This window comes from Periplaneta americana, chromosome 15 (assembly GCF_040183065.1).
Source record: "Periplaneta americana isolate PAMFEO1 chromosome 15, P.americana_PAMFEO1_priV1, whole genome shotgun sequence".
Lineage (NCBI taxonomy): Eukaryota > Metazoa > Arthropoda > Insecta > Blattodea > Blattidae > Periplaneta > Periplaneta americana.
Window position 1 is genome coordinate 145,976,543 of NC_091131.1, and position 22,719 is coordinate 145,999,261.

General features: G+C 36.4%; 1 pseudogene; it reads left to right on the forward strand.

The window, feature by feature from the left end:
* The window catches only part of LOC138715746 (DNA-directed RNA polymerase I subunit RPA1-like), a 148,165-nt pseudogene that overhangs the window by 36,876 nt on the left and 88,570 nt on the right, over nt 1-22,719 (forward strand).

Sequence of the window (22,719 nt, forward strand, 5' to 3'; positions counted from 1 at the left end):
GAGAGCGTGTAAATTATGCACTGATTTCATCAATTTTTTCTCCCGTCAGTACTCTTTGTTTTTGCTTAGGAATTGTAGCATTTATCGACCCTGTTGTCCTTCATTTGTTAACAAGACGTCTAACAGTTTCTCTACCCTGAACTGGAGCACCCGGATATTTCACTTCAAATTGCCTACGCACCTCTCTACATGACTCTGTTTTCACATATGCATCATACATAAAAACTCTTTGTTCAAGCGTTAATTTTGCGTTTTGCATTGTTAAGAAATTTTACACAATGCTGAATATTTAAGCAACTGTGTCAAGAAACTGCACTGTACGTCTTAAATACTGCAACATCTGGCTCACAACTGATAACTTGTCGACCTTGATGTCTTTGATTGTCGAGCGTGTCTCAACAACTGCTTGCACAAAGCGGTGTATCAGTACATGCCGCTTTCCTGGCCTCACCCGTAGGCGAATGCTCTGTATAATATAGGCTATTTTTAACATTGATCTTACTCTCGTTTCCTGATAATAATGTGTTTAATAATGACATGAGGTGTTTGAATCTAAAATACTTTAGTGTGTTCTATAGCATTTGTTTGAACTATATAATCTATTATATTGTTTTTCTGTAGGTTCACAGACATCTCTGCAATGGAGACGTGTTACTTCTAAACAGGCAGCCTACTCTACATAGACCTAGCATCATGGCCCATACTGCACGAATCCTGAAAGGAGAGAAAACTATACGGTTGCACTATGCAAACTGCAAAGCTTACAACGCTGATTTTGATGGTGATGAAATGAATGCTCATTTTCCCCAGAATGAAGTTGCTCGCAGTGAAGCCTACAATATTTGTATGTATTAATTATCTCATGATTAATTACAGCTTTCCTCTTCATTAATTTTAAATAGCACTGTAGCATTCTGTTATAGATTTAACACTTGCTACTGCCTGTCAAAAGGTGCTGCTGTTTAATGCAGGAAATTTTCTTTGTGCTTCAAATAACTCCACTCAAATTTAAAATAATATGTTATGTAAGAAATACAGCTTTCTTGAGTCACGTGTGGGCATGAGTAATGTAACAGGAATCGTGTATTTGGATGTTCACTAACAGTTTGAGCTGATCCATTAGCTGTCAGTTTTTTCCGAACACAGAAGTGCTTGTCCTTGACTCACATGGTGCGTGTGGACGTCTATGAGTGCAGACATGTGTGACATGGAACCTTATTTGTGAATATCGGAACATTTTGTCTTTGTTATTTATTTAATTTTTTTGTGCTTGGCTGATTACCGAGTTATTATTATTCACTCGAATTCCATAAAAGCAAGTACAGCCAGTATGTTGTTGTTATCTATGTTGGTGGGATATAAGGAACCAATCCATGAGTCTTCTGGCATTCCAGTACAGTTTTGAGAGGTTCTTCGTCTTCTGGAGAGTGGGATCCAGTTTTCGCCATTGACGTAGATGTTCTCCATTCGTTTTAGTGCTCTGGTCCTTGCAGATGGTGCAGTGTTCAGAGTTATAAATTTCCATGCGATATAGATGTGATGCTAGACAGTCACGCTCAGTGCAGGCAATATAACAAGTTATATTGTCATCATACGACTTAGAGGTGGTGGTGTCCCTCACATTTTTGTATACAGTTCACCACTACACTTGATTACATTCAATCATATATCCTAAAATATTTTTCCTCTCATCTATATCTCCCCACATCTTCCATTACCTTCAGTTCAACTCTATTTCAGTCTATTTTCTCCCTCCACCCTTTCTGATATGCTGTACAGTATTTTCAACTCTTCCCCTTCTTTATCTTCCTCAGTCCCATTCCCGAATACTATGCAACACTGTCTACCTTACTCTTGTTCACAAACATTCTATTTATCCGTCTCTATTATCATTGTCATCTTCCATTATTGTTATCCCTAATTTTCTGTATATCTTAAACCCTTTCTTCTCTGACTAATATTCACTAATTTTTCTACTTTCTCATCTACATTACCATATTATATTATTTGTTTCATTTATTGTTCCAATGTTCCACTGTTTATAATACTTCCTTACTATTACTTCTTCAATGCACATAATTCTTTCCGCAAATCAAGCTTTCAGGTATAACTTCCTGTAAAGTTCATTTGAATAATTTCGAGGGAAAAATTGTTCCGGGGCCGGGTATCGAACCCGGGACCTTTGGTTAAATGTACCAGTGCTCTACCAACTGAGCTACCTAGGAACTCTACAAGACACCGATCCAACTTTTCCGTCTATATCCACAGACCTCAAAGTGGGCTGACAACCGTCAAGCAACCAGCACTGAGTGCACACTAACTCTGTGTGAGGAGGAGGGGAGGTTGTAAGCTGATTTGGATCAAAATTAACATTTTTTGGTTTTTAGCTGAACTAATAAATTAAGAAAAAGTCGGTAGGTTAAGGAAGATCACAACTAAAGGTGTCCAAATTTTCATAGATGTAGATTGAATAGTTTCTGAGATAAGTGTACCTGAAGTTGCTAAATTTAACACAGCGAGGATAGCCCTAGTTCAGCTAAAAAACCAAAAAATGTTAATTTTGATCCAAATCAGCTTACAACCTCCCCTTAAACGAACAGTGGCGTGTATTATGCAAATCAAGCTTTCAGGTGTAACTCCCTGTAAAGTTGATTTGAATAATTTCGAGGTTGTGAGCCCACTTTGAAGTCTGTGGATATAGAGGGAAAAGTTGGATCTGTGTCTGGTAGATTTTCCAGGTAGCTCAGTTGGTAGAGCATTGGTACATTTAACCAAAGATCCCGGGTTCGATACCTGGCCCTGGAACAATTTTTCCCTCGAAATTAATCATTTTTTCCCCCTTTATTGGATAACTTTTTCCGTTCGCTCTCACTACTTTTGCTCACTTTCTACATCCTCAACTCCCCATATTCTTCCTCCCTCAGTTACATGAAACACTCAGTATTATTTTTTCCTAACTCGTATTAGCCTCACTACCGTCATTACTTTTCTTCTCACTGTTTATTCTATTCATTTTCTCCTCAACACTTCACTACTTATTCCTCTATCTTATTCTCAGATCCACTTCAGTTACACTAATTGATCTAATCATCACATCTTTGATGGCATCAATACCTCAGACTAAGTCAGATTTCTCCTCTAGTTCACTTATTACACTTCACACATCCCTGTTTCTTTAACTAATATTCGCTGAACTGTTTTTACAAGTTTCCTCTAGTTTTTCGTACCTATCAATGTCTCCTATGGTCGCTGGACTTGGATCATCTCCGCTCTTCTTCTCTCTTATATTCTCGACTTCTTCTTTCTTCTCTTCATCTCAATCCCTTTCGTAACTTACACTTGGACTTGCACTCGTCAAGATTTCTTCCATTACACTCTACTTATTCTCCTATTATCCCAACCCTGCACTCCTCTCCCTCTCTTTCCTTCTTCTTTCCTCTATCATCCCCTCACTTGACTCATGTCAATCAATAGCTTCCCATTCTTCATAGATTAAACATATTCCAGAAGTATATTTGGCATTTAATTTTAAAAGAAAACAATCAGATAATTTTTCGAAACACTTTATTTATACATTCAAATAATTTTTCCAAGCACTTTATTTATTATTTGTAATAAATAATATGGATATGGAGGGTAGCTGCGAATATATTGAATAAGCAGTCGTGGGTGGTCCTCCAGCTTGGGAGTTGGGTGAAGGGCTAACAACCCATCACCGTAAGAAACAGCTAGTTACGAAACCTAACAATAAGGTTGAGAAGCTTCTGTCATCTAGTCTGCTGTCAAAAAATCTGAAAGTTAGAATTTATAAAACAGTTATATTACCGGTTGTTCTGTATGGTTGTGAAACTTGGACTCTCACTTCGAGAGAGGAACATAGGTTAAGGGTGTTTGAGAATAAGGTGCTTAGGAAAATATTTGGGGCTAAGAGGGATGAAGTTACAGGAGAATGAAGAAAGTTATACAACGCAGAACTGCACACATTGTATTCTTCACCTGACATAATTAGAAACATTAAATCCAGACTTTGCGATGGGCAGGGCATGTAGCACGTATGGGCGAATCCAGAAATACATACAGAGTGTTAGTTGGGAGACCAGAGGGGAAAAGACCTTTGGGGAGGCCGAGACGTAGATGGGAAGATAATATTAAAATGGATTTGAGGGAGGTGGGATATGATGATAGAGACTGGATTAATCTTGCTCAGGATAGGGACCAATGGCGGGCTTTTGTGAGGGCGGCAATGAGCCTCCGGGTTCCTTAAAAGCCATTTGTAAGTAAGTAATAAATAATATAAATCTTCCATGGCCAATAATTTGAGTATTAGAGCCACTACTATATTTCCTCGTGTATTAGACGCACTTTTTTCCATAATTCTTGGTTTAAAAATCCAGGCATAAGTATTATATGCCAGGAAAAAATTTTAGGCGAAAAAAATCATAACTATCTGACATTCCACGTGATAATCACAGCTGTTTCGACATCGAACATTGAACTGATATTGAAAATCATTGACTTGTGCGACTTCAAAAGCATTGATATATCAAGGAGCAGTAATAATACGAAATGAATAAAAAATATAGCACCGTATAACCTAGAACTGAATACAAATAAAGGAATATAATGATGTTATAGTATGTACATTCAGACTTCGCGAATAAGTACATCGACACGAAAATATACCCACGCTGAAAAAATTGAACACTGCACAGTAGCCTTCTCCACTAATAGGAATGTAGCATGCTCTATCAACTGCTGCTGAACACTGCTGTGTTGTCAGTTTGCTTCATGTTGTTACTAGCACTGCTGTGAAATCCTGCAAAAAAAAAGATGTTGTTCAGAGAGTGATGACTCACAGACTAGAATCCTTTGCATAAAGGCAATAGCATCTTACATAGTAAGGCATCAGAATTGTGCAAAGGACTCTTCTGCTGTTGTATGGTGGTCATTGTGACATCGGATCTCTCACTATCTACATTACACAAAGCTGTCAGGTACATAGTTACAATTGTATTGTATTTTTTTACATTCCATCGCTTCACAGCTAGAATATGGAATATGTCGAAAGAAAAGTCGTGATAGTACTACAAAGACTTACTCCATAGTGACAGTCTAGTGAAATACTAAGGCATTCAGTAATGGCAACAATACTGTAAATCAGCACTCCTAGCAGTGAGCATCGGAATCTTTTAGTATGTAATAAAGGAGCGATTGTTGCATAAATGTGGAATATTAAAAGTCTATAAGTAACCATATTTTGTGAATACAGGGACTGTTTCTGATTTGTATTAAGTAATAACGCCCTAGAAATGTTAATAAGGTATGAACAAAGATGCATCATAAAAATACAAGTTACAAGAGGAAAAAAATGCAACTCAGAAACTTGTGGGAGAAAAGTCCTACCATACCGAACTGTTGCAAAATGGGTGGAAGCGAGGCATTTGCTTTCAATCAAAAGTTGGCATCCGAACAGCTTTAGATTGATCAGTGAAAAAGAGATCCAGAAATGATGCTGCAGATGGAGTCCATCATCTTCCAAGGGTTTGTCAATGTACTGTTGACTGGCAGGGGTCTTTATTTGAAGTATGTAATGCCAAAAGCAACCTGAATAAATTTAGGGAGAAACACTATGTTGCCATTATTCTTCGAATGCCCTTGTATATACAGAAGGGTTTTACATTATACTAATACAACACAAGGGGTTAGTATCGATACTTAATACAAGATAAAAATATACGTTCAGCATTGTTGAATGTCATGAATTCATCTACAGAATAGAAGGTATGAGAAATTAGGTACCTCTTTAATTTGATCCTAAATATTCGTAAGTTTTGATTTTTTTATATCCACAGGAAGGCTATTAAAATGTTTACTGCCATGTAACATACTTGAATACTTGTATATTGGGCATGTTTGCTTGAACTGACAGTAATTTGCAATAACATTCCTTGTGTGCTAATGCAACATCCGCACAAATTCATTTTATATTACATGTTATCCTAGATCATATATGTAACAGATAGGTCGGCCTTATAGGCTTTGACGTTAACAACTTTTATCAGGTTTACTACGCTGCCATCTAGTTGTTACATAAGGAGTCACATCATAATTCCCATTTGAATTGCATTAGCAACAGTACTGCCATCTCGTGTTCGTTTACGGCGGACAGGTGGCGATCCTGGCTGTTGTTCTCTTCAAAGTGCTACCGATTTTAACATAGCGATGAGTTAATGTTACATATATGATCTAGGGTGTTATGCATTACATTACTTGTGTCTGTATGTGACATTAGATTTTTTTAAAACTTTCTATATTTAATTACCTAAGTATTCATTGAAATTGATCATAAAATGTATTTTAACACTTTTCTTGTTATCAGAATTACCTTTGGACCTATGTATCCTAAGTTCAAACCCATACATAGTAGTTTTTTAAGTGGATAAAATTGCAAAACATAGTTACTTCCATTGATTAAGAAAGTAGAGTTGTTGGTCCCATTTCATAGATTTACTTATATTGGAGATTTAATTGTTCAAAAATAATGACGAATAAAGACAAAATTCTGTATCCAGTTCTACTATTATTCTTCAGTCTCAACTCTTGGTAACATGTATCACCATGACAACTTAACAATTTACTGTAGGAAAGAGTGAGAGTGATTAAGATCTCATTAGTACACATCCTTCTGCATACCGATACACAAACTGTGTTAATTAAGATGACACCAGACAAGAGTACTCGTTGATCTACTTCTCAAGTGTTCGATATTGGATACCACCAAACTATGCCATTGACTCTGTAGCATGTCCTTTAATGAATCAAGGAAACATGTTTAATATATTTTGTAATGGTCAATTGAAAGATTAAAAAAGCAAAGTTTGTGCGCAGTAAATAATCTGACCCTGGTTGTAAGAAATTATGTTCTTAAAAGTTTGCTTGAATTGCACCTGCTCTTTCGTCCCAAACAGATATATTTGGCTTCCATTTCTGAATTTTGTTTCATTTTCAGTGAATGTAAATAATCAGTACCTGGTTCCAAAAGATGGAACGCCATTGAGTGGCTTGATTCAAGACCATATTGTGGCAGGAGTACTGCTGTCTATTAGAGGACGATTTTTTGTAAAGTGAGTAAACTAATAATTTCCTAGAGTCAGTGTGAAACATATCACTTTTCTCGTTTTCATTTCAAGATCAGTGGCAAATATTCAGAGCATGCCCTATTATTATTTTTAAAAACACAATACCTATAATTCGAATTATTATTATTATTATTATTATTATTATTATTATTATTATTATTATTATTATTATTATTATTATTATTATTATTATATTTATTTTTCTTGTTTTATTTTCCGCGCAAATATTAAATAATGCTGTATTCACTTTAAATCTAATCAGGTTAGACTGCATACAGTTTATATGGCCTATATCCAGCATTTGACAAAAATGCCTTCGGAAGCCTCAGGGTGTATTACTGTTCACAGATCTCATACAAGCGCTGAGCAGACAAAGAATGTGTTAGGGTGAAATACCTGTCAGTTCGGATGCCGTAAAGGCAGAGTGTAAATCTGCATGCTATATGACAGTGACGGACTGACACACAGTTTTCTGCCTGCTTGACCTTACGTTTTTATGGTTATTCTGACAGTGATATTTTTCAGCATAATAGCAAATGGACATAGTTTATTCACCACTCAAAGATCCGCACCTTTTACAATTTAGCTTTCAGTGTAGCATGATTTCGTGACAGTTCAAGTGCTCAAGTTTCGTTCAGATCATCGAGAAGATAAAGTTGTATTTTGTTGTTTTGTTTAATGTCAACATGGGTGACTGTGACAAGGTGTTGTTACATTGGAAAACATAAATTGAAACCTTTCCAACATATGAACTTTGAGGAAAAGCAAATTATAGCCTATTTTCTCAAGACAGTCTAGTAGGGTGCTATTCATAGACATTTCGCAGCACACGCTACGAGCATACTAAGCTAGCCCCTGCTATCCTCTGGTTACTAGTACAGAATTCAAATCATATCCTATCGCTAACACTGGTTTATGAATACGAAAAACGCTGATCATCCACTGGAAACCCGCGCTAAAAATGTCTATCAATACGGCCCGTAGTGCCTAAATTAACAGCAGGTGGATTTCAAATATAAATATACTGGTAAATCTACAGAATTACATTTTGGAAGTTAAAGAATAGAACTTTATGCTGTGTAATAATAATAATAATAATAATAATAATAATAATAATAATAATATAAGGAATAATGTCTAATCACGCCAACTTTCTTGAGAGAAATTAAAACAATTGCATGGTGCATGCATGCTTTGCCATTGTTCAAGATGCCAAATTGTCCTGAACTTACTTTGACTAGGATGTTATCAGTGCATATAATTCATAGCTTTAAGCCTGTTTCTTCCTTCAAGAGAGGTTTAAGCCTGTATCCTATTTCAACAGAATTCAATTTCCATGTGGTCAGAAGGTGCCAGTATCATATGAGTTTGAAATCTAGTAATATTTTGGTGTATCTCTCGGTTGACATTTTTAAAATATGTGTGTACCAGTCTTGTTTCTGTTTGTTTATATACACTCAAGTAAATGGAAAATACGCAATTCTGTTTGTTTTGTATATATAAAAGCGTTATAGGCCTATTCTATCACCTAATTAGCTTTTTCCTTTCTTTGTGTTTGTTGCAGCTCACACAAGTCAGCATAGGTATAACATTCTCATTTGTGCTTTTCAAAATGTGTTTATATATTCTCCATATGTTCCACATATTCTTTGATGTATAATTAATTCCATATTAACATCTTGTTTGAGGTGCTGTGATATATTAAAAACCAGATGATGAACATTTGCTGCATGCTCTGTAATGTTATCTTCTATCTTACATGGAGTTTTGCTTCCTTAAAATGTCATTGTTTTCATTTTTTAATCTATATTCGTAAATGTCTAATTTCTTTCATTCTACAATGCACAATTTCTCTTGCTAATGGTGGAATACTGTTTAATTTTCATATTGATAAAATGTTCATGCAATATAAATTAGTGCTTGGCAGTTGTAATTTTCACAAAAGATTAAATGTAAACCTAAGAACAGTTAAACTTACTGCTAGAGTGTTGTCTGGTGTGACTCCTTGAGATACAATACAGACGTGGACAAATTATTAACAAAATTGACGATTTTTATGATAATTCTGTTTACAAAATTTGACTTTTCAATTTAGACTACAGTTGACAATTTTGCATATTTCTATCATTACAATAGACAAAATACGCAAAAATGTCAACTGTAGTTTAAATTGAAGAGTTAAATTTTGTAAAAATATATAATAAAAATCTTCAATTTTGTTAATAATTTGTAAATTAGCAAAAATTTCAACTACAGTCTAAATTGAAGAGACAAATTTTGTAAAACTATAAAATAAAGATCTTCAGTTTTGCTAATAATTTGGAAATATCCCAAATGTCAACTGTATTCCAAATTGAAGAGTCGAATTTTGTAAAAATATATAATAAAAATAATAATAAAATAAAATTTGTAAATATGCAAAAATATCAAATGTAGTCCAAATTGAAGAGTTAAATTTTCTAAAGCTATACAATACAAATCTTCAATTTTGCTAATAATTTGGAAATACGCAAAAATGTCAACTGTAGTCTAAATTGAAGAATCATATTTTGTAAAAATATATAATAAAAATCTTCAATTTTGCTAATAATTTGGAAATACGCAAAAATGTCAACTGTAGTCTAAATTGAAGAATCATATTTTGTAAAAATATATAATAAAAATCTTCAATTTTGCTAATAATTTGTCCACGTCTGTAGATAGTTACGTGTTTAAATTTTGTATAATGCGGAAAATAATCCCCCCCCCCTCCCCTCGCTTTGAACAAGTTTTATTGTATTTATTTTTTATGTTATTATTTCAGAAGTTCAACATTAATACCATTGTAGCCTACAGACTAGCAGGCGGAATGTACATTACAAACATTGAATCTGTGTTGCAGAGAAGAGTACCAGCAGCTTGTCTTCCAGGGACTGGGGCATCAGAAGGGCGAGATCAAGCTGTTGTCACCAGCCATATTGAAACCAGCTCCTCTTTGGTCTGGGAAACAAATAATTTCTACAATAATTATAAACAACGTGCCTAAGGGGCAGCACCCACTGACTCTCACTTCCTCATCAAAAGTCTCGGACCAGGTACGTATACTATCCATTGTAAGTGCTCAATGCACCATCATGTTCTAGTGGTTACTGTACTTGTCCCTGTTTGCCTTTTATTGCTTGACATCAGAGGCTTCTGTCACTCCATTGGCCTCATCAAGATTACATTCCCGTATTGCCTTGGCAATTCCTTCTCTTCAGCTGATGCAGGTCTTTGCCTTTCCTGCATCCTTGCTGTGACCAAGACAAGATCTGCGTTCTGGCATCCTTTGATACTACTGCAGAGCTTTACCTCCCAATCATTCAGCTACTGATTCTCTTTGGCTCATTTTTTCTCTCATTACATAATTTCAAATTCATTGTAATGCAGAAACTAGGCAATTCCTTTGCAATCCATCCATTTCCATCGGATATAGTTTTTGCGTGTCTCTGATGTTCACTTTAACACTTATTATAAAATATAAAACTTTATTAAAACTTAAAAATTTAATAATATATCTTATTGACAGATGGTACTGTCACAGTCTACTATATACAGCCGCGAAGCTCAATATGTAGTAAAAATGCAAACATGGGTAGTTGCCCACCACTAGGATCGCTACTATCGCCTCATCATCGCAGATCTCTCCTATACTAAAAGCCAGGTTATGAACCGACGAAACAGGAAGTAGTTGGGAGGGCGAGAGGAAAGTGCAGGTTAGAGGGGTAGCCTGTGCAGCGATGACACGTTGAGTATGGCGGGGCGGAGGGGGGAAGGAGAATGGAGCTTTTCATTGGACCTCACGTGAAAATGTCGTCTGCTAACGAAAATCTGGCAACGGAATCACGGAGACAGTATAGCCAAACTTCCCAGCAATACCACTTGCATTACGAGTCGCATTTTGTACAGCGTCATTAGCTCGTGCTTTCTTAAAAACAGTAATTTTAATTACTAATATTGTAGGTAGTGTTATCGAGAACTATATAAAGCAGTTATTTTAAACATATCGGTGACAAATGCTGAACACGCTTTGAATCTCGCGCCACTATGTGGCAACAGAGCTCAGAAAGAGACCAACAGAACGTTGCTTCCGGTTTAGTTGGTTCATAACCTGGCTTTTAGTATAGCAGATGACAAAATGTTACACTTTCGTTGTTGTGTTCTTTTGGAAAAATTAACACCTTCCTTCCATTATTGAAATATTAAATGGATAAAGTTAATTTATTATTTTAATGAAGTATATTAAATTCCGCCATAAACTCGATACCTGCAAGAAATAGGTTAATATTATTTTTGTTTGTGCAAAACGAACTGAAATTTACTATAATCATTTCACTCATTTGACATTATAGCGATAATGAACTATGAAACCAATAAATATTAATTTGCATTTCCCTTTACAACAATAATATAATAACAATAATAATGGAAATATGAATGAATGGAATAACTTATGTGTACTGGTACTTGTAGTGTAGGCTTACGTAGTTAACAAAGTGGGATGAGGTTAAGCAATAATAATCACACCAGAATTGGAAATAAAACGTGATCAATAAATTTTATTGTAACAGACTTACTTTTTCTACGTCTCTAGTAAAGTAACAAATAAAAATAACAACAAAATTAACAGCTATAATTAAAAACATATCCTTTGAAAAAAAAAATAGGTCTAAGTTGTCTGAAAATATACAATTCTGTGGTGTTCGGGTAAAGGAGTATAAGTTATTTTTTTGTCCAGGTGGACTTTTGTTTGCCCAGATGAACACACAAGTTAAATTACACAAGTGAGTGTGCAAAAATCAAAGAATAGTAGCAGTTGATGTGTTTTATTTGTGTAGAAAAATTTTTGTAATAAGGGTTCCAAGTTTAATTTTCATTTATCTCCGAACTCATTTTTATGACTTATCTCCCTTTACCCAAACACCACAGAATTATTCCAGGAATCAGCTGATACAGACGTAGAATTAGTGCAAAGGTTTTGTTTCTCAGCTACAGGTTTATTTGAAACATCAAATAAAGTTGGAACTGCATTCCAGATTAATTTTTTTTTTTTTTCATTCATAAATTGTGTGTTTTCGAAATGAAGAGTGCAAAACTTTATATTATTATAAAGATATGTTTCATTCTTTGTCATTAGATCTTCCCTCCTGCTGTTTATTAACCACTTTTTGCATCTAGAAGTAAAATAAGAAATAGATGTTAGGATTTTTCTTCAGGAGCATCAATGCGAAATACGCAACGACCTAGCACTCGATGGAAATACGACTCAGTCCACTCTAAATCCAAAGTCGACCGTGGACAGTCTATTATTTCTAGTTGCTAACTGCTTGGAGCGCTTTATCGCGAGATTTGCAAAAAATCACCTCAAGCTTCGCGACTATATTTAGTAGACTGTGGTACTGTCATGTCTGAGACTTTAGCTGGTCTTGCTTTTTAGTGTTCACTGTCATTTGTGGATCGTATGACGATGGGGGTTGTTTGTATTTTGTGTGTTATTAGATCAAATAATGTGTGTTTGTTGAATTGTAATTGCGTATTAAGTATATGTTGTGGATGTGCTATTGTGTGTTTGTAGATTTCATATTGTTTTAATATGCTTCACAATACTAACACACAAAAATGCAGCTTCATTCAAGAAACTAAAATACAAGATAGCATATAATTTAAAGATAAATAGGAAGATGTTTGGTGTGGAATTCTGTTTGAAAAATTTTAACCATACAGAGATAGGGGCAAATGTTGATGAAATGAAAGAAAGAGACCTGAAAGAGGAGATAAGGAGCATTGCAGTAAAATATACGATGGGAGAACTATTTGGAAAATTAGAAGATGGAGAGGTCATCACACAGGAAAGAATAGCAAGCAATGGAATGAAACAGTCCGTGAATTACAGCGACCAGGAAGAGAGGCCAGCGACCAGCACAGCTGCAGCGGCAAGCAAGGATGACGTCAATAAGCGATCGAGGAAGAAAGAAGAACTTGCACTAAAATAATGATGTGGCACCAGGCAGACAATAAGGGGATAATCGAATGGCAGTAGGAAAAGGAAACAACTGAGTTGTCATTAGAAGAAGAAATGGCCTAGGCAGAAAACCAGATATCTACATTGTAGTCAACAATAGTTACTAAAAATACAGGGCAAGAGCTCCATATTAAGGCACAGTCACACGTCACTACTTTTGCTGTGCAACTTTTGTACTGCAGCTGCAAAAGTTGCGTGTCGTGTTCACACGTAAGCCGGAAGTAGCGCGCTGCACGCTACTTTTTGTGCTGTGCAATCCGAATACTGCAAAAGTTGCAACTGAAGGTTGCGAGTCTGTTCACACACAAGGCGCTACTTTTGCAGCCGCAGTCTAGCTGCAGCTTTGCATATCCATGTTGACTTTTCAATATACATTTTGTGAGTATGTTCACATTAGAGTTTTGGATTATGAAACTCATGCGATAGCTTACTTATCTATTATTTGCTTTTCTGTCCTAACTAGTATTCAGAAATTAGCATTATTTTTACTATAAAGCTATTAAAAAACGCCTATATACTTAAATGAGAACCAACATATTCACATAATCAACGTTGGCAACCCTCTTGTTTGAACCTACGCTATGAAAAATAAGAAAAAAATTAATTATGTCATCAGCAAATATACTCTGACTGTGTTGTACATTTAGTAACTGTTACAAATCATTTATTTTCATCACATCTAACATTAAAATATATCCAAACAATAAAAGTATCATTGGCACATTTGGGTGGCAGCACTGGTCGCAACTGCTGCAAAAGTTTCAACAAAACCGATATCAAAAATGCTGCGGCTGTAACCCTGAGAACCCTGTTCACACGTCGCTACTTTTAAGCTATGTACAGCATGAAAAAGTAACGAGCAGCAGGTTCGGCAGCCGCTACTCTTCGGGTTGCACCGTTGTTCACACATCGCAGTATGAGAATTGCGCAGTTTTTTGTACTGCACCTCTACAAAAGTAGCGATGTGTGACCGTACCTTCAGACACATTCTTGTTATGACGATGATCAGTGTTAAGGCCTGCAGTGCTATAAGTGATACCTCTTCGACAGAATCAGGTTACATCTGTGGAGCCAACCCTTGACAAATGAATAACTAGGAAAAATAGGTGAAAATGAAAACAAAAACTGCCAACCTGCTCTAATTCGGCCTGTCTACACTTAATGCGCGGATTAGACTTTTTAAATGTAAATCTATTCTTAATTTGTCGTCTTGATGTTAGGAAGTGGCAAATAAGATGGCAAGGAGACGAAAATAATGTAGAAAACGGGAAAAACCCATATTAAAGGTTGGATTAAGAGTTGAACTAGGCTTACTTGTGGACCAACCTGAAGTCTGGGGTCATGAGGGAACACAGCTCGGTCATTTTTTACAGTGTAGATCGAGCTGCACAGGTTGTAGTGTGCCCAATTGAAAGATTTACCACAAATTTTAGAACCTGCCATGTGGCTGTGATATCAATGAGGGAGATTATGAAGAAAGTGCCGTACAAACTGCGCGCATTTTTGTAGAGAAGTACCTCTAGTACTACATGCCAGCATCATTGCACAAGGTGCTTGTATATGCATCAGCGGCCATTTCTGCTGCCCTTCTTCCAATTGATCAGATGATAAATGAAGCTCAAGACGCAACAAACAAAAATATAAAATCATACAAAGAACATCACTTCAGAAAAATTTCCAGAACTGCTACAAATCAGAATATTTTTCGAAGGCTTCTGCTAACATCCGACCCCTTATGTCTTCTATCAGACATTTTCCAAGGAAAATTATGGGATCACTCTACTGATGTCGTTAATCTTATGAATGCACCAGAATCTCCTAGAATAGCAACAGAACTTCCATCTTCAGAGGAGGAGGATGATAAGGAAGAAGAAAATGCAGAAGGGGAGAAAACTGATCTATTCAAATAGCAAGGAATGTTTAAGCCACCCAAAAGTAATCTCTGTATGTTAATGGATTGCAACATGCAATATGAAAATAATGTATACTAATATATAGATAATAATATGAAATTAATAAAATGCGGTACTAGCCTATAATTTACAGGACTTGTAGTCTAGTATGAAATGGTTTATATTGGTTATAAAACATGCAATACTCTTCACTTCTTTCTAAAAAATCGTTTTGAAGTGATTTTTGTAAATAATTTTGCCTCTCTGATTTTTGCCGGTTTTTTCGTCTTTTTGGATCACTGAGCAATGGTTTCCTATTTAATTCTGCTTTTCGTGTTAGGACTTGGGGACACAGATTCTTGTAACTGTTTTCCAGGCATGTCTTGATTTTCCAAATCCCACAGTATGTTCTGTCTTGTAACATAATTTTCCTGAAGGCTTTGTTTTTACCATTCCTTAGTAATTAATACACTTCCTGCAACAGCCCAGATCAGCTCCAGATTTTGAGTTATAGGTTCATTGTTACGTTTCTGTTGCCTCTAGAATTTTCCATGTCATCCAATTAGATTTATTTTACTTTTCACTCCCTGGTCCAGAGGCTTTTTATCAGCTTCGTGAATTCATGATTTTAAATTTTCATACATTGCAGCAGCAGGCCAGTCTTCATTTACATTGATCTTCTGTTCTAATTGTTGATACTGCCATCCTGCAGGAGGTTCGGGATGTGCTCGGCTGCATATACATAGATACTTACCAGTGAAATACCTGAGGAAAGAATAGACTATGGGCTATACTTGATGTCAGTAGAAATATCTCTTTTTCTTGAACATGAAGAAAGGGCCAATGTTGAATGATCCTATCATAGATCTCTTTTTACAGAAAAATCGTCGAATCGAACTTCAATACAAGTAGTCTATAATGTCACAGTAACTAAATAAAGTTATAGTAATATCGTACTTAGGGGTTAAATTGTATTGATTAATGTCCATCAGCAATACCCGTGTAATAATATTCACACCACGCCACCGATATATGTATAATATTTAAATCTAAAGCGTAAAATAGTTGAAGTAGTTTTATATTATAGGTATACATGAAAGAAATATACTAGGACATTCAGTAAGTAATGGCAACAATACTGTAAATGAGCACACCTAGCAGTAAGCATCGGAATTTTTAGTGCATAATAGAGGAGCGATTGTTGCATAAATGTGAAATATTAAAAGTCTGTAAGTAACCATATTTTGTGAATACAGGGACTGTTTCTGATTTGTATTAAGTAATATCGCCCTAAAATGTTCAGTAGGTATGAACAAAGATGCATCATAAAAATATAAGTTGCAAGAGGGAAAAATGCAACTCAGTGCTTTATGGCATTACAAGAAGCTTGTGGGAGAGTAGTCCAACCACACTGCACTATTGCAAGATGAGTGGCAGCGAGGCATTCGCGTTCAATCAACAGTTGACATCCGAAGAGCTTTAGATCGATCAGTGAGAGAGAGCTCCACAAAATGATGCTGCAGATGAAATCCATCGTCTTTCAAAGATTTGGCAACATGGCAGGGGACCAGGGGCGATTTCTCAGGGCATGCTATGCTTGCTGCGCAAGCCCAATATTTTCATAGAATATGTATTTCTCAAAATGGGATTACTTACATTAAAATTTATTTTGATTTTTGGAATACTGTATAGGCGTAATACCATCCGCAGGTTGCACACCGCAAGTATCGCAACGCTTGCTCGTTTCTCGGAGCTACAGGAAGGACGTGGAAATAGCGAGAATATGATGCGCGCGCAAGTGTCTTCCTCCTTGGTCCGTCCTAGGCGCACATGCTTCTGTTACGTGTTGTTTGAAGCTCTGGTCCGAGAGCTACACCAACGACTATTTAACGTTACACAGAGCAGTATTGACAGCGGGGATGTGCTGTGCAATGTAATTGTATGAGCGCAATGCATGTGTTAGCTGCTGCATGTATTATTAATTCTTAAACATTAATTTGCAGTATTGCAATGAGTTCGGAATTGTGTGTTATTGAAACCTTATTATTAAATCCATTTTCCTGAAGGACTATTCAAGAGAAGACAGACATTATAGAGAATATGCGCGCTCGTTCAGTGCAGCTCAATACAACAATGTGCATTGGTTGGCAGGGTCGAAAAAACTAAATAAACTGTTTTGTTGGCCATGTTTGTTTTATTATATCGAACTTCTACATATCATAAGCAAATATGATCCATGACTCATAATGATTTCATAATTATAAAATAAATTATTTATGTCGGTCTGATTATTTTTATTAATTATGAATTATTACATCCTCCCATCTTCCTCTATGAATAAAAGAGCAAGCCTGACTTTCGTGATAGCATTCGCCCCTGCAGGGGACTGTATTTGAAGTGTGTAATGTCAAAAAAACCTAAATAAATGTAGTGTTGCCATTACTTTTCGAATCCCCTGGATTGTTTTGTATGTCAAATTACCTTACCAATTCCGCATGCTGAGGTCTCCTGTACAGTCTGTGAAGTCTGTATACTTACGGTTTCCTTCATAGCGTCTTTGTTATGAAAACGATTTTGATAGGCAATATTTCTCTCATGGTTGATTGGTTTATATATGATTGACTTTTTTTCAATTGAGGATCTCGAAGTAGTATGTTCGAGAGAATCGTTATACAGCAAGATTATGAATTCATATGTTCCCATTTTCTAGTAGAGTGCTCTCCAATGCGACATGTTATCTGTTACCAAGAGTTTAAATGTAGTACCAGCGAGTCTGGGCAAAGAAATTCGCCTTTATTCATCTGCTATAATTATACTCTCCATCTTGCCTATAAATCCACTAAACTCAGGCGTAATCAAATCTATATAGTTTGGAGCCAATGGTACGATAACTAGTAAATCACTGATTACATATTTCTCTTATATGAATTTCATATTCTCTTGATTATGTTTTGAAATTCGCGTTTTTTTTTTTTTTTTCGGAGGCCTTGATCTCAATTTTTTTATTCTAGTGTATGAGAATATGGTAAGTTCTGTCATTTCAATTTTGTAACAATAAGAAGTTTTCATAATCTTGGTCTAGCAATAATGAAATTAATTGTAATTATAGTGAATGTAATGTATAAACTATGATCAATTCAATAGTCTATAATTAATTAAATCACCGTAGGTAATCAATTGATAATTGATTGATGCACACTTGATGCAACTGGCAAACTACCTATTAAAATCAGCAAAATCGATGTTTAAACAAAGTAAAACTCATACCGTACTTAATATCAGTGCACAGCAAAAACAAAATAATCTGTAAAAAATTAAGGTGTGCAAAGTATGCAGGGACCCAAATTATGGGAGCAGATATAACTTCCTGCTGATGTAATTTTGAAACGTAAACCATGTTTAATAAATTATTTAAATGTTAATATTGTACGAACAGTAATTTTAAGTAATAAAATACAGAAGTAAAAAAATAAATAGTTTGTATACGAGTTTCTAAGATGTTATTGTTTAGTCAGCTGCCCAAAGACAGGTTTGAACCTCACAAGTGACACCAATAAAGCATCACTCATGAGGTAACTAAGCCAGGAGATAATGGGATAGGGTGGTCAGTTCCTTTTCCCTTCCATTGCATACATCGCTGACTAGATACATATTACACTAATCAGACTTCAGATGCATATAAACAAATTGTTCTTTCTCTGACATATATCGTCACGTGAGATGTGCTGCCTGATAATAGAAGTACATATCAGCTAGGACCTAAATCAGAGGGTGTTTTTTTAAGATATTAGAAACAAATTGCTTCATATATGAGTAATTAGTTTTCCCCCATTAAAGATTATCTTTGTACTTTCATTTCACGATAGGCATGGGCAGTGAAGAGACCTCGATCGTGGAGAGCTGGAGGAACCCCGTTTACTGATCCGAAAACAATGTCAGAAGCAGAGGTCATAATTCGAGATGGTGAGCTTTTATGTGGGGTTCTGGACAAAGCTCATTATGGTGCCACTCCGTACAGTTTGATTCACTGCATGTTCGAGGTAAGCCAAATTATCAGAATGTGTAAGTCTTACAACATTTCTCCAACTCCAGTCTGAGGCTAAAATGAGTAAACTTGTAACGAACCCGAGCTGTTAGCTTATTGCTCTGGACAGGCATTCAATCGAGTGCTGTGAAGGACTGAACACTTGTCTGATATTTTATTAATAGGGCTGATGATGTTTCTCATTTCGATTTCAGGAACTGGATACAACATTATTTGAAGTCTGTTGCATTACAGATTGAGTGTCCACTGTTTTATACCGGCAAAAAAAAGTGGATCACTGTGTAAAAACCGATTCATCGTCAATAAACCACCAATTTAGAGAGAGTATTATTAAATTGAATATGTTTTATGAGTAAGGAAAGATGCATTCAACATTTTTGGAGATGAATATGATGATAAGATGTCTCGGTATGAGCCACTTTCTACCAGACTGGTGCTTCATGGTTTTACAACAGAGACCAGCAATAAAACAATGGTGCAGTAACCCCTATTGATGAATTATCATTGTGTGTCAGGCACATTTTCTGTCATAAGTCAATATTTTTCTTTAGTTACTGTTTCGAATTTGATAAGTTAAGATGCCTCTTATTCGAAAAGACTTTGCTGGATCTGTTGCTTTGGTTGTGGGTAGATGAATCATTCGTTTTGAAGCTAATGCTATCGGTGTGTCTTTCAACGTGCCCTGTGGCATTTCTGTGAACTGGGTACTTGCCATAGACGACTGGAATCAGGCTGTAGTAGGTTTACGTCCACCAGGGATAACAGATTACTGATTCTCTGTGTCTTGCGACATCTCCGCACGACTGTGGTCTAGGCCAGAAATCATCGTCATTGTGATTGAGAATAATGTTAGACAAAGACTCGAGGAAGCCAATTTGACCTCAAGAAGAGCTATGTCAGAAATTTATTTTTTCAGTCGTTGACTTTACTACTTTATATATTTTGTTAGGTGTTAACCTTTACATAATAAGTTGTGTGATGTATGAACGTTTTCGTTGAGCATGTCAACATCATCAGATACAATCTGTCATTTTACAATATCAATACTCTCAGTGTTATCTACATAATCTACACATACAATACATGTTTACTATCATATGGGTATAAAACCTATTAAAAATTATATGAATTAGTTTTATAATGAATAATTTCAAGAGAAAAATTGTTCCGGGGCCGGGTATCGATCCCGGGACCTCTGGTTGAACGTAGCAGCACTCTGCCAACTGAGCTACCCGGGAACTCCACCCTACATCGTCTCAACTTTTCCCTTTATATCCACACAACTCGCGTGGGCTGACGAAATGCCAGAGACCCACGTCGAGTGCACACAAACTCTGTGTGACTTGGAATTGTGGTTTTCTGTTAACGTACACAGTGACGTATATATTATGCAGGGAGCTTATCTGAAAGTTTGATTTGCATAGTTTTATAATGTTCAATTGTGGATACCCCAAATGTCAACATTTAAAATATACTTATACTATCATGGATTTTTTTTTTTTTTTGCAAGTCATCACATGTGAACAATATTATGAACGATGTAATGATATGAGACTAAAAGTGAGATTAAAATATAAAAATGAGCTAACTCTATTCAATGCTTTACTACGCTGCTCAAGAAGAGCAGCAATTTCTCCACAGCCCCCTCCAACACCAGGCAGCATGATTACTGTTTACTGGAACTAGACTATGAACCAGTGGTCAATGATTCTGTTCATGAATGAATCGCGATTTTGCTTCTGGTCAGCTGATGATAAAGAGAGAATATGGAGGAAGTGTGGAAAGTGATATTCGCCTTGAAATTTCCCCGAAAGAACGGCGCTTGTATGCGGCTCAATCATGGTATGGGGCAATATCAGTTTGAGGCCCAAATAGAGCTTGTTTTCATCGTTGGAGGCACTCTGAATGCTCATGGATGTGTTAATAGACCATGTAATCCCCTTTGTTCTCTTCGCTGGCGAAAATTTCATTCTTATGCATGACAGTGTCCACTCCCATGCTCCTCACTACGTGACATCAGGATACCAAATCTGGACTGGTCAGCACGCAATCAAGACTTAGATCCTATTGAACACTTGTGGGATAAGCTCGACCAAAGTGTCCGACGTTGCAGCTTCCACACCCTGAACGAAACGTAGGCAGCATTGTTGGAGAAGTGGGCTTTCAACCATCAGGAAATGTGGTCAGCATCGCATTATGAATGGAGAACGTCATCACCACTAGAGCTTGCAACACACAAGGTGCGCGCACAGTGGCATAACCATATGTTATAATGTGAGCCATTGCCTCTAACTTAATGAAATGCATTATTTGAAATTTTGCATAAATTACAACACTTTCGAACTTAAAAATAAATAACAAAAACATTTTGATGATGGAATTGAAGTGCACAGGATACATATTTACTTCAATTTACAATATGCCTTTTTCAGGATGCAGTAAAAATAAAGCATAAGCAATAAAATTGTAGTTCTTAAAAAAAATTAAGTGATCCACTTTTTTGGCCAGTCAGTGTAGATAGAATTGTGCTGTGTTATTTTGAATTATGAACCTTGCTCCGATTTTTCATATCATTGGCAGAATGATGTTTTTATATGCTAGGAATATTATTTTTTTTTTTCCTCGAAAGAGGGCCCGCGGGCAAGCACCACAGCCTTGGGCTTATTGAGCAGCCTCCTTATGTTGAAATGATTGTTGAATCCATTAAGGATCGCTTTTCAAACATGTGATTCACTGCATGGTTCATCATATCGATTCATCCACAGCATCCAGTCCTGACTGGAGACTGATCCTCCGCCTTCCTGTGATGTTATCCTGCGGTCTCCTCAGATCGATGGCATCTGTTCGCAATTCATGTGCTTGAATGTGTTACATCCTTAACCAGAGGAACATGTAGCAGTCAATTCCACGACTTACCAAGGTGCCATCTATCCAGGGGTGCTACACTACCCCGGTTGCCCACAGTCCGCTTATAAGTCCCTGTAGCTTCACTGGATATGTGCAGCTCCCACAGACAGATGCCTCCTATAGGCAGATCCTGGACCACATCCGCCATGTCCTCCTTGTCGACCTGTAAACTGTTAAGATGATTAGTGAAATGATACTAATGAAGGCAAAATGAGTCCGAGGTTCAACGTCGAAAGTTACCCAGCAGTTCGGCTTCGAGTGGTTGAGGAAAAACCTCAGGAAAAAATCCCAACCAGGTAACTTGTCCCAACCAGAATTTGAACCCAGGCCCGCTCGTTTCATCGCCAAGAAGGCTAACCGTTACTCCACAGGAATATTATTTACGTATTTTTTTCTTGTCTGAGTAAGCGCAGTACCCAGTCTACAACACAGTATTTGTACAGCAGAGAAAATTGTTTTTGGCATTGGCCTCCACTGTTCATGCATAGAAAAGAGTCTATAAAGTTGATTCAATATAAAAGGTATAAATTACCTGTGCATTTACCAGCAAGTGGAGTAATAACCACGCGAATGTTGTCTTCCAGCCACTAGTCTGAATTTTACATGTAAATATGGCTGAAAAGTGTTTCAAGTTTGAAGTTACCAGATTTAGCAAGCAGAATGATAAAATCAGAGTGACAGTTAGTGGCGAATTTA